The sequence below is a fragment of the Montipora foliosa genome, chromosome 11 (assembly GCF_036669935.1).
Source record: "Montipora foliosa isolate CH-2021 chromosome 11, ASM3666993v2, whole genome shotgun sequence".
NCBI lineage: Eukaryota > Metazoa > Cnidaria > Anthozoa > Scleractinia > Acroporidae > Montipora > Montipora foliosa.
Genome location: NC_090879.1, coordinates 54,825,035 through 54,835,195, shown reverse-complemented (window position 1 = coordinate 54,835,195; position 10,161 = coordinate 54,825,035). Strand labels below are relative to the sequence as shown.

The 10,161-nt window shown below is 37.6% G+C and overlaps 1 pseudogene; it reads right to left on the bottom strand.

Moving 5' to 3' along the window:
• Positions 1-6,137: 6,137 nt before the first annotated feature.
• Positions 6,138-7,799, bottom strand: LOC137977443 (CDK5 regulatory subunit-associated protein 2-like; annotated as a pseudogene).
• Between the last annotated feature and the right edge of the window lie 2,362 nt (positions 7,800-10,161).

The following is a 10,161-nucleotide window of genomic DNA, read 5'->3' as shown; positions in this document are numbered from 1 at the left end:
TAAAGCCGTCATTAACAAGTCATCAAATCCACCCGCTCAAACTATCAACACTTGCAACTGCCGTGACAAAAGATCCTGCCCTCTAGACGGAAAGTGCAACGTGCGGAATACCATCTATCAAGCAGAGGTCACAACATCTCAGTCAAAGCAAACTTACATCGGTCTTTGCGACACATCATTCAAATCACGTTATAGAAACCACACATGTTCCTTTAGAAATGAACGCTACAGAAATTCCACTGAACTTAGTAAATATGTATGGGGTTTGAAAGACAAGAAAGTCGACTATCACATTAAATGGCGGATTGTTAGGCATGCGAGATCCTATTCAAATGTAACGAAGAAGTGTAATTTATGTCTGTGGGAGAAATACTATATAATTTGTAGACCAGATTTGGCGACCCTTAACAACAGAAATGAGCTTGTAACAAGTTGCAGACATGCAAAGAAATTCCTTCTCAATAGCGTAATTATTTAAGGCTTATTTTTAGCAGCTCACTGGAAACAGTTTGTATTGTTTAACCGTTGCTATGCACCCCAGCCTATAGTGAATTGCTACCGTTATTTTCAAAATCACTGTAAAACACCATGTATTCCTTCTTTTTGGCAGTTGCCTGATGATTGCTTCGTGAGAAGCATGAAACTCGGAGTAGCAAATAAATGTTTTTGACCTAGTTCAAGTCTACGTATCTATTCAAAAGCTCTGGTAAACCCATTGAGCACTTTTAGCTGATGATCAATTTATCACGTCATTTCATTATATATATATATATATATATATATAATGATATATGTCTCTTCGTTACATCTTCTTATTCAAAGCTCTACACTTAAAAGTGTATTGAGCACTGTTTAACGGCATTAGCCACTTTATTACACGTACATATATATATGTACATAGAAGCAATTCAAATTGTAAACTCTCATTGTACCTGAAGAAGGCTGGTTTGGCCAGCGGAAATATAGTACACCACTAAATTCAAATCAAATCTACGTTGTATCGGCTCTTGCTTAAAATATTTAGTTTCTCAACTTGAAATAACGCTGATCAGATCAAGCCACTGATCCAACGTACACCGTCAGGAAAATTGCTTACGGTTGCTTGCTTCAAAACGGTTCGCCAAGTCGTACATGCATTTCAATGAAACTGACACTGCGTGCGTTTTGTAATGTGAACAATTACAAAAATAAGTCTCGATACCTTTCGCATTACAGTGGAGCACATTTCTTGCACCTAAAATATTAACTTGTCGTGTGAATCACAATCTCCTTTGACAGAAACCTGAACGTATTTAGGAGCAACTGCAGAATACCCCGCCACAGCTAACCACTATTGTTTCCCCTATGCGGCATCTTTTGAAGAACGAGACGTAATACAGTCACTTTTAATACTTTTGATTTTCAGTCACTTTTAATACTTTTGAAGGTTAACTTCGCATTTTTTAAATTTTTCCAAGCGACAAGCCGAAAATCAGTCAGTTCGACTACAGTAAACACCCGCATATAAGAACACTTGTTTCAGGTTTAAGGCTGATCGTTTTCTTATTTGAAGGGTACTGAGTGAGAAATCAGCCTGAAAGTGTTCTTAAAATGTTTTCAAAATTGGTTTCAGAAATACTTCAAAATATATATTACTAGAGGGTTAATTAACATTCAGTGCTGTTTTGTAATAGTTTCATAGTTTGTAATGATCCTGAATACCATAGTACTTTGATATAAGTTACTGTACTGTATTGTTTTCTTATCCTAATACCCTTTTCCTTTGTATTGAGAACAAGTTTTATTTATCAGGCTGAATTTGTTCTTATTTATATGGTGCTTTATTGGCCAAATTTCAGCCTGATGTTCTTAATCCACTTGTTCTTATATGCGGGTGTTTACTGTATTCGGCATGAATAATAAGCATCAGTTTGCGTTCAAATTTCGCGTCATTTAGCTCGCTCATCAGGTTACAAACATTTCTGATAATTTCGGAGGGAAGCGTTCCGAGTTCGAGCATAAGACTTAACACAGAAAATGAATAATAGCAATATTTGAAGAATATGGAGTAAAAAAATGTAAGAATGAGGTACCAGGTACATTTTTATCGCGTCAAATATCATCCATTTTCCGCCGCCATGTTATGCGGCCTTTGGTGCCAATTGAATTCATTTCAATTAAGACTTCACCGTTGCTTGGTTGTTACAGAAAATTTTGGGAAATTTGTCAGAGAGACCGCACTTTAACCGCGTATTCAAATTTTCGCAAATTTCTCAAAATATAACAATCGCTGGAACTTTTAAATGTGGTTTTTGAAAATAGTTCACTAAAGGGTATCTTTGGGCAAAATATGAGCTATCCGCCAAAAAGCATATGGTCGTTGACGGACGATCCTCGATTCTTACAGGTAGCCATTCTTAAAAGCGTCAACTGCCTCACTTGGTAGGTTAGAAACAAAACACGAAAGTGCGAGAAGTAACTGTTGTAAGTATTAAAAACTCACCTCAACTCACAGAACTTTATTCTTCACAGATCATCGTCTGCGAACACAAGGCACCCGAGCATTTCGTTCGCAAATCGTTCCGCAAATCATCGTACTGTCTGCAGAGTCCGGACTTTGGTACTCTTTGTATGCGGATTGGCTCCGAAATGTAGTCTATTGTTACATTTCTCATCTTCGGAAAAACTAAGAGGATGGCGCATGCGCAGTAGTCACAAAAACGAGTGGGGACTTGAGTCGACCGTTTTTCATACGGAGTTGTGTTTCGTTGTCCCGACTATCTGGTAGCCTGAAACAGGCTAGTAGAAAATATGATGATGTTGTTGAGGAAAGATCTTGTCCCATCGAATTTCCAACAGAACTTTTCGACAGTTTCGTTGAATGGCAAGTGCCCCTGTTTTTTTCTGGTTTGGAAACTTGTTTGATTTGATTAAATTTTATTGATTTGATTAAATTGATGCAATTTAACTTATTACTGTATAAGGCGTGCCAGCCGCCAGTTCAGATGGGTAACACTAGGATACTACAAGAAATTAACCACATGGATTACCTGCATAGTTAGACCTACTTCTCAAGTTAAATTGAACTGTATGAGGTGTGCCACCCGCCAGTTCAACAGAAAAATATTACATAGCATACTATAACAAATTAAGTGCATGGTTACACCTACTTTTAGAGTTACATTGAACTGTATGAGGCGTGCCACCTGCCAGTTAAACTGAAAAATACTACATAGCATACTATAACAAATTAACTGCATGGTTAGACCTACTTTTCAAGTTACATTAAACTGTATGAGGCGTGTCACCCGTCAGTTCAGATGAAAAATATTACATAGCATACTATAACAAATTAACTGCATGGTTACACCTACTTTTAGAGTTACATTGAACTGTATGAGGCGTGCCACCCGGCATTTTAACTGAAAAATACTACATAGCATGCTATAACAAAATTAATTAACTGCATAGTTAGACCTACTTTTCAAGTTAAATCGAACTGTATGAGGTATGCCACCCGCCAGTTCAGGTGAAAAATACTACATACTAGCATACTATGACAAATAATAATTAACTGCATGGTTAGACCTACTTTTCAAGTTACATTGAACTGTATGAGGCACGCCACCTGCCAGTTCAAATGAAAAATACTACATAGCAGACTATAACAAATTAACTGCATGGTTAGACCTACTTTTCAAGTTACATCGAACTATATGAGGCCTGCCACCCACAAGTTCAGATGGAAAATACTGCAGACTTTCCTAAAACAAATTTACTGCATGTAATTGAATACTAGTACTTAAATTACATTGATCTTTTAATGATTGTTGCCACATGCAGATGTGTTTATTAGAGAGCTATCACTTGTGTTTGATGTACATGTAATTAACACTGAAAGATGACTGACAATTTCCTCAGACTCAAGGGACAGTGAAATCTATCTTGATTTTCGTCAAAAAACATACAGTATATGAACAGAGAAGTAACTGATTTTTGCACTGAACATCTCTCCCTTATGTTCATCCAGTTCAATGTGAGTGTGTTCGACTTAATTACCCGATGTCTGCAACAAATTCACTTGACCCTAATAATTTTCACAAGGTGTATCCAGAATGGCAATGAAACCTCTACCCACCCAAGTTTTCACACAAAGACATCAATAATTATTTCACAATTGCATCACAATTTGCAGTCAGAACTGTCTGCTTCTTGCATCTCAGGAAATTTCCTCCAATTAAATTTCAATCAGCAATTTCCTTCAGCACTGCATCTTGTGGTTGAGGTACATGTAGGCCCTGGAAAAGATTCACAACAGTCAATCAACCAATTTATATAATTTCATGTCAATGAATGCTGTAACAAATCACTTTGCCATTCATAAGGTCCTGTATAAGCTCCTGTGTAAGTGAAACTGAATAATGAAGCTACAGGAATTATTGCAAGAAACATGTATCTTACAAGTTAGAATCTTGTAGGAATCTCACAAGACCTTAAGTTTGTTGCAAGAGTCTTAGGGTGCGTTCGATTGACCGTATTCCGGAGGAGCAGTACATAGAATAGAAGAGTCTTCGTTTTTACAGAGATTCACATTAAAATTGTCAAACAAATGCTAACATGCTATTTTAAACATATCTTTATTATCCTTGTTGCTTCAAAATGCTGGACATACCATTTTAAATCATCACTCCAAGTGCTCTTGTTCCAGAACAGGGTCATCGAACACGCCCTTAGTTAAGAAGTAAGATAAGATCTTGTTAAGAAACCTAACAAGAATATTGGTAAGATCTTTATAAGATTTCCACCTGGGTGACTGCCATTGTTTTGAAAAAGAATTTTCCTTCATGATATTTGATTATTCCATGAGCATGCATTAGATATGACAGATAGCCAACGAGGTGCAAAGCCCCCCAAGTTGGCTAATCAAGATGTAATTTTTTCATATCCAACAATCGTGAATGGAATAATAATGTTTTATTAAAAACGCCCCCAAAATCGAGAGAACTCTTACCGACTTTATTGTGTAACTGTATATTTTTAGCTGACATGTACGGTTTCCATAATTTAGTAGAGCATGGTCTACTATGCGCCGATCAAATCGAAACGGGCATTTGACTATCTTCTGTGCCCGGGGAGTGAGGAATTTGGAAGTTTCGAGTTGATCGGCGCATTAGCTCATATACCACAATGAATTCTGTTATACGATGAATTGTGTCATACACTGATCAAGTTTTTGATATTTATATTATACATGTACTATAATTATGTATCAACATTAATGTTGATAGACATCACAAAATCAACATACAGTCTCAATTCGAATGAGTGCACAAGACAATTTATCTTATTGGTCTCTGCACAGTGTATGTAGTGTTTCCGTGGTACTTTTAAAAATACAAGAGTTTCCTTAAATAACGGTTGCCTACCTTTTAGTTAATCTCCACCTGCCCTGTTTAGCTGCCATAGACCTAATGCATTGCCCTGAAACAAAATATGAACATATAAAAACCCTACACGGTCAGCTTCATGACCTGACATAATGGTTATGGTAGGAGCTGTGGAAATTTGATCCACTGGAATTCCTTGTTGACACCCTGTCTTACAAACTTATCTGGAAGCCTGTGACAACCTCCCAAAGTGTCCACCTTTCCAAACTGACCATTTCAGGGTGTCCAGCGGCATGATGGCTCAAAAAAATAGGAAAATAGGAATTTCAGGATTTAGAAAATAGGAAAAATAGGAAACTTTGTACTAAAAAAATAGGAGAAAAATAGGAAAATCAATAGTACTTTCGTCGACAAAGATAGCCTCCCCGCACCCCAGCTGCTATCCCGATTCACCACTGTAGTCGATCAACAGCAGTGAACATAAATAGGACAAAACGAGTTTTCTGGTTTGAATTTTTATTCTTTTTGATATCCCTCACTGAGATAAATTTATCAACCAATCTGTACAACATAACTTTATTTACTTTGATTTCCCTAGTTTTAAAGTAACTGAACTGCTTCACCTCCACTTTTGTTCAGAAACAAAGTTGGCTTTTCATTACGTTCATAACTTCAACATTAATCCAGCAGATGATTGCTAACACAACATCATTTTAGGCTTTACTGAGCTGGCAGAGCACCTGCTTAGAGGTGTAAAATGACAGTTTACATTTACTTTGACTTTCTTTTCTTTGATGGTACAGCAGAAACATCTGCTGGTAGAGCTTTCTCCAGCAACTTCTGATTGTTTGTGTTAACCTCCTTTTGCTTCTCCCTTACTGCTTCAAGCTTCCTCTTGGCCTTTGCCTGATTCGATTCGGCTGTTTCAATCATGAGACATGCAACTTTTGCACCTTGTGAATCAACCTTGGAACCTGAAGATAGAGCAGCCTGCAACTTACTTGTGCCCTCTGACAGTAGCTCATCAGCCGTTTGCATTTCATCCATTGCCTCCTGCTCCTTCTTGTCTAGCCTCTCTCCTTTATCTCTCAACGATCTTGTCTCTTTTCTTAACTTCTCTTGGTCTCTTTTCCTTCGTTCTTCCTCTTCAGCTTTCAATTTCTCATCCACCTCCTTTCTCTTTTTCTCGGCTTCTTCTTCATCCAGCCCCTGTCTATGATGCATGTGCGCAGATCGCACAGCACTTAGAAGACCAACTGTCAGGGCAATTTTTCCTGGTCTCAGGTTTTCAGGATCATACAACTTCACAGCATCTTTCACAGATCTAAGGCCAACAATGGTCCACTCTCCAAGAAGTGTTCTTTCTTGCGTCACAATGTGGGCATTCACTGACAGACTTTGTTCTGACTCAGCATATGTTTGCGCAGGAATAAGACCTGATTTTACTAATTTTGGAAGAACGACATATCAAGGCTCGGTCCCATTAAGAGACTTGAGATTGAATACTTCTTGCCAAAAATGGTCATCGCGTTTCTCTTTGTGTAACTGCTCAACATCTTCATCGACAACATAAACTCGCCACTCATCTTGAACAATGCTGACATCCAACTGGCGCTGCAATTTTTTAGCCAGTCTTGCAATTGCCTTCACACTACTTGCCTTTTCTCTCTTAACAGGACTGAGACATCCTAATGCTTTTAAGAGAGTGTTCTGAAGAGGGAGATGAGACTGTAGATATGCAACGGATGTGCTATAAAATGTGCGGATGCCAAGATATACAGACTCTCTACGATCTGGGTTGATCTGGGCTAAAGCCTTCTTGGTGGCCTCTCCAATTGCAATATCAGCATCCGGCAGCTGACTGTTTGCATTGCAGTCAATACTGACTAGATCACTTCCGAAGTTCTTCTCATACGCATCTTTCTTTAGGAATCTACCCATAAGCTTGCACAAGAACTCTGACATTTTATCATACCAAAGGTGAACCTGTGGGCAGCTGTTCTCAAAAATGGTTAGGAAATTTTCAAAAACAGGTGAAACATTACCCACAAATTCAAGCTGTGCCTTTGTTTTCTTTCCTTCTTCGCCATTTAACATTGCCGAGACCCTCTTGTAAGCAACACTCTTAGGAGCTGTTTTGGGATCCTTTACCAGATCTTTCACAAAGCTGCAGATGCAATCCCACTGCTCCAAAATTCTTCGCACAGAAGGACCCAAACTAAGCCATTTCACCTTGGTATGCTTTTGGAAATTGTGCATCTCCACACCCATTGCAGATTGTAAAGTGTGATAGTCTTCTCGTCTAGCTGCACTGTACTTGAAAAGGAAGCGAATGTCCACACAAAGCTGTTCAATGTCTTTCCCTTATTCCTCTAAACCCTTGCCAAAAGGTTTGCCAAAAGGCTTGCCAAAAGGTTTAGAGACACTTACCATCAACAACTTGATTACATGTCCAGTTTTCAGTTTCAGTTTCAAAGATGAACATAAAAGCTAACAAGACTTCAAAATATAACATGTACAAATACTGAAATGCATGTTCAGTGGGATATCATACACAGCTTATTATTTAATAGTCATGAGAAATATAACACTACATACAATACATGTAGGTGCACTAGAAAATTATACAAGAAGTAACAAAATAATAAAGTTCTTAACAGAACTCTAATAAGTTATAGAGGTCAAAGAAAGGACAAATGCGGCTATTACTTTTACTAATATTAGAACATCAGAATCAACATACTACTTGCTTTATGATAAATCTCACTATAAAACACATTCAAATATAATTCCATTTTCAATTTCATTACAAATTTTGGCTTCACCAGCTAAAAAATAGGAAAAATAGGAGGTTTTGGTCAAAAAAATAGGAGAAAATAGGAATGGGCTCAAAAAATAGGAAAAAATAGGAAAAAATAGGAACTGGACACCCTGCCATTTTGTACATGTAATAAAATCAATAATAAGAACAAATTGCGATTTTGAGACGGCAACACCACATTATATTGACGGCTCGCGCATAGGCAAAACTATAAGAAGATTGCGATACTTATTATTTATTGTTGAATTTTTCATAATTTCATATTGATGTCCGAATTAGTGTTTGAAGGGTACAACTCAAAACTACTTTTGTATTTCACTCATAAATTTGCTCTTTTGTTAGGGTGCCTGGGCATAAAGCACTCAAAGCACTATTTAGTGAGATTTCCCAAATCCAATTAAAACAGTGGAGCAATCATGCCAAAAATTGTCCCTTAAAACAAACGTTTTGAGATATAACAATTCCTCAAGACGGCTTTTCGTGTATTGTTATGAATTAGATTAAGTACTCATCAAATAAAATGTGAGGTTTTGGTGGGAGAAATTGAAATATTAACTGCATCACAATATGATTGGTATAATTATTTAGATCGCTAGCTCTACTACGTAACAGTACATGTACATGTATGGTAGCTTTGTAATGTTTCGTGAAAAATGCTAGTAATGCAAATGCTTTTGAGTGGTCTACTACTCCACAAGACAATTGATTTTTTTTTTGTTCAGGCTCACATACATGTACAGTGCCGCTCGGAGATAAGCGTACAACGCAGACGCAAAATGAAAGCACGCGATACGCGTATACGCGTTTTTTTTTTGACGCGTCTAAAATTGCGTATCGTATTCGCGTTTGTGCCTTTGTTACTCATAACCATAATTTTGCTTTTCCAGTATTGTTTGCGAAACAAAAGAATAATTGCGTGACTGCCGACAAGTCGAAAATTTGCATACGGTATGTGGCTTTGATTACTGTCAATTTCGATCCGCAAATGCCGCCGATGAAAGCATCCACAGGGCATTATTTCGAAGTTTAATACTCTTTACATGCAGCAAAGGTCTCGAGAGATGAGCGAAATTAAATCAGCAAATTATGACCCGAAAAACCGAAGACATGATTTTTTTCAGTGTTTGCCGTGACGGGGTATTTACGGTGACTTTTTGCCAACGCGTGCAAAGTTCAATAATTCCTTGTAGAAAAACCAACTAAATTCGATTGGCATATCATAACTTTAAAAAATCTTTTCTTAATACTGAGAGCATTTCACCGTTTGAATCAGTGAATTATGTCCCGAATCACATCACGATGGCCTCTCGCCGGTGCGTGCCCAAAATTAACCCGATAATTTTCCTTGCAGAAAAATCAAGTAAATGTGATCAGCGCATCATTGAGCCTTTGAAGAAAAAAATTGTGTCTGAAGTGAAAGCATTGTACCCGATGAAATCAGAAAATCGTACCTAACAGGACCGGAGATGTGGATATTACATGAATTAAAATCGTATTGTCACGTGCCGGCAAAAGTGTGTGATTTCACTGTTGGGCTGAAAATCCACGCCAAAAAATCATTCTTTACTGCTGAATTTTCAACAAAGCAACTCAAGCTGCAAAATTCTCAGCCTTAAATGATGACTTTCTGTACAAAAATGCTAATGATGAGCCCTTTGCTAAAGAGTTGTGTTGTTAAGTTTAACGAGTGACAGACGCAACGGCCTTTGACCCGAAAGATGTTTGTATTTTTTCACCTATCACCCGTGAGCGTCACGCTTTACTTAAGTATTCACATCCAAAACGGCAGAAGGAGTTAAATACTCAACTTTAAATGATGAATGGCTGTACAAAACTGCTAATGACGAGCCCGTTGCTTACGAGTAGTGTTTTTTAGTTTACGACTAAACGGATGCACCGGCACGAAGTTTGTTTTGATAATATCGCTCTCAACGCTTTCATGTAAATTTCGATGTTAAAAAGGTTCTTGTGCGC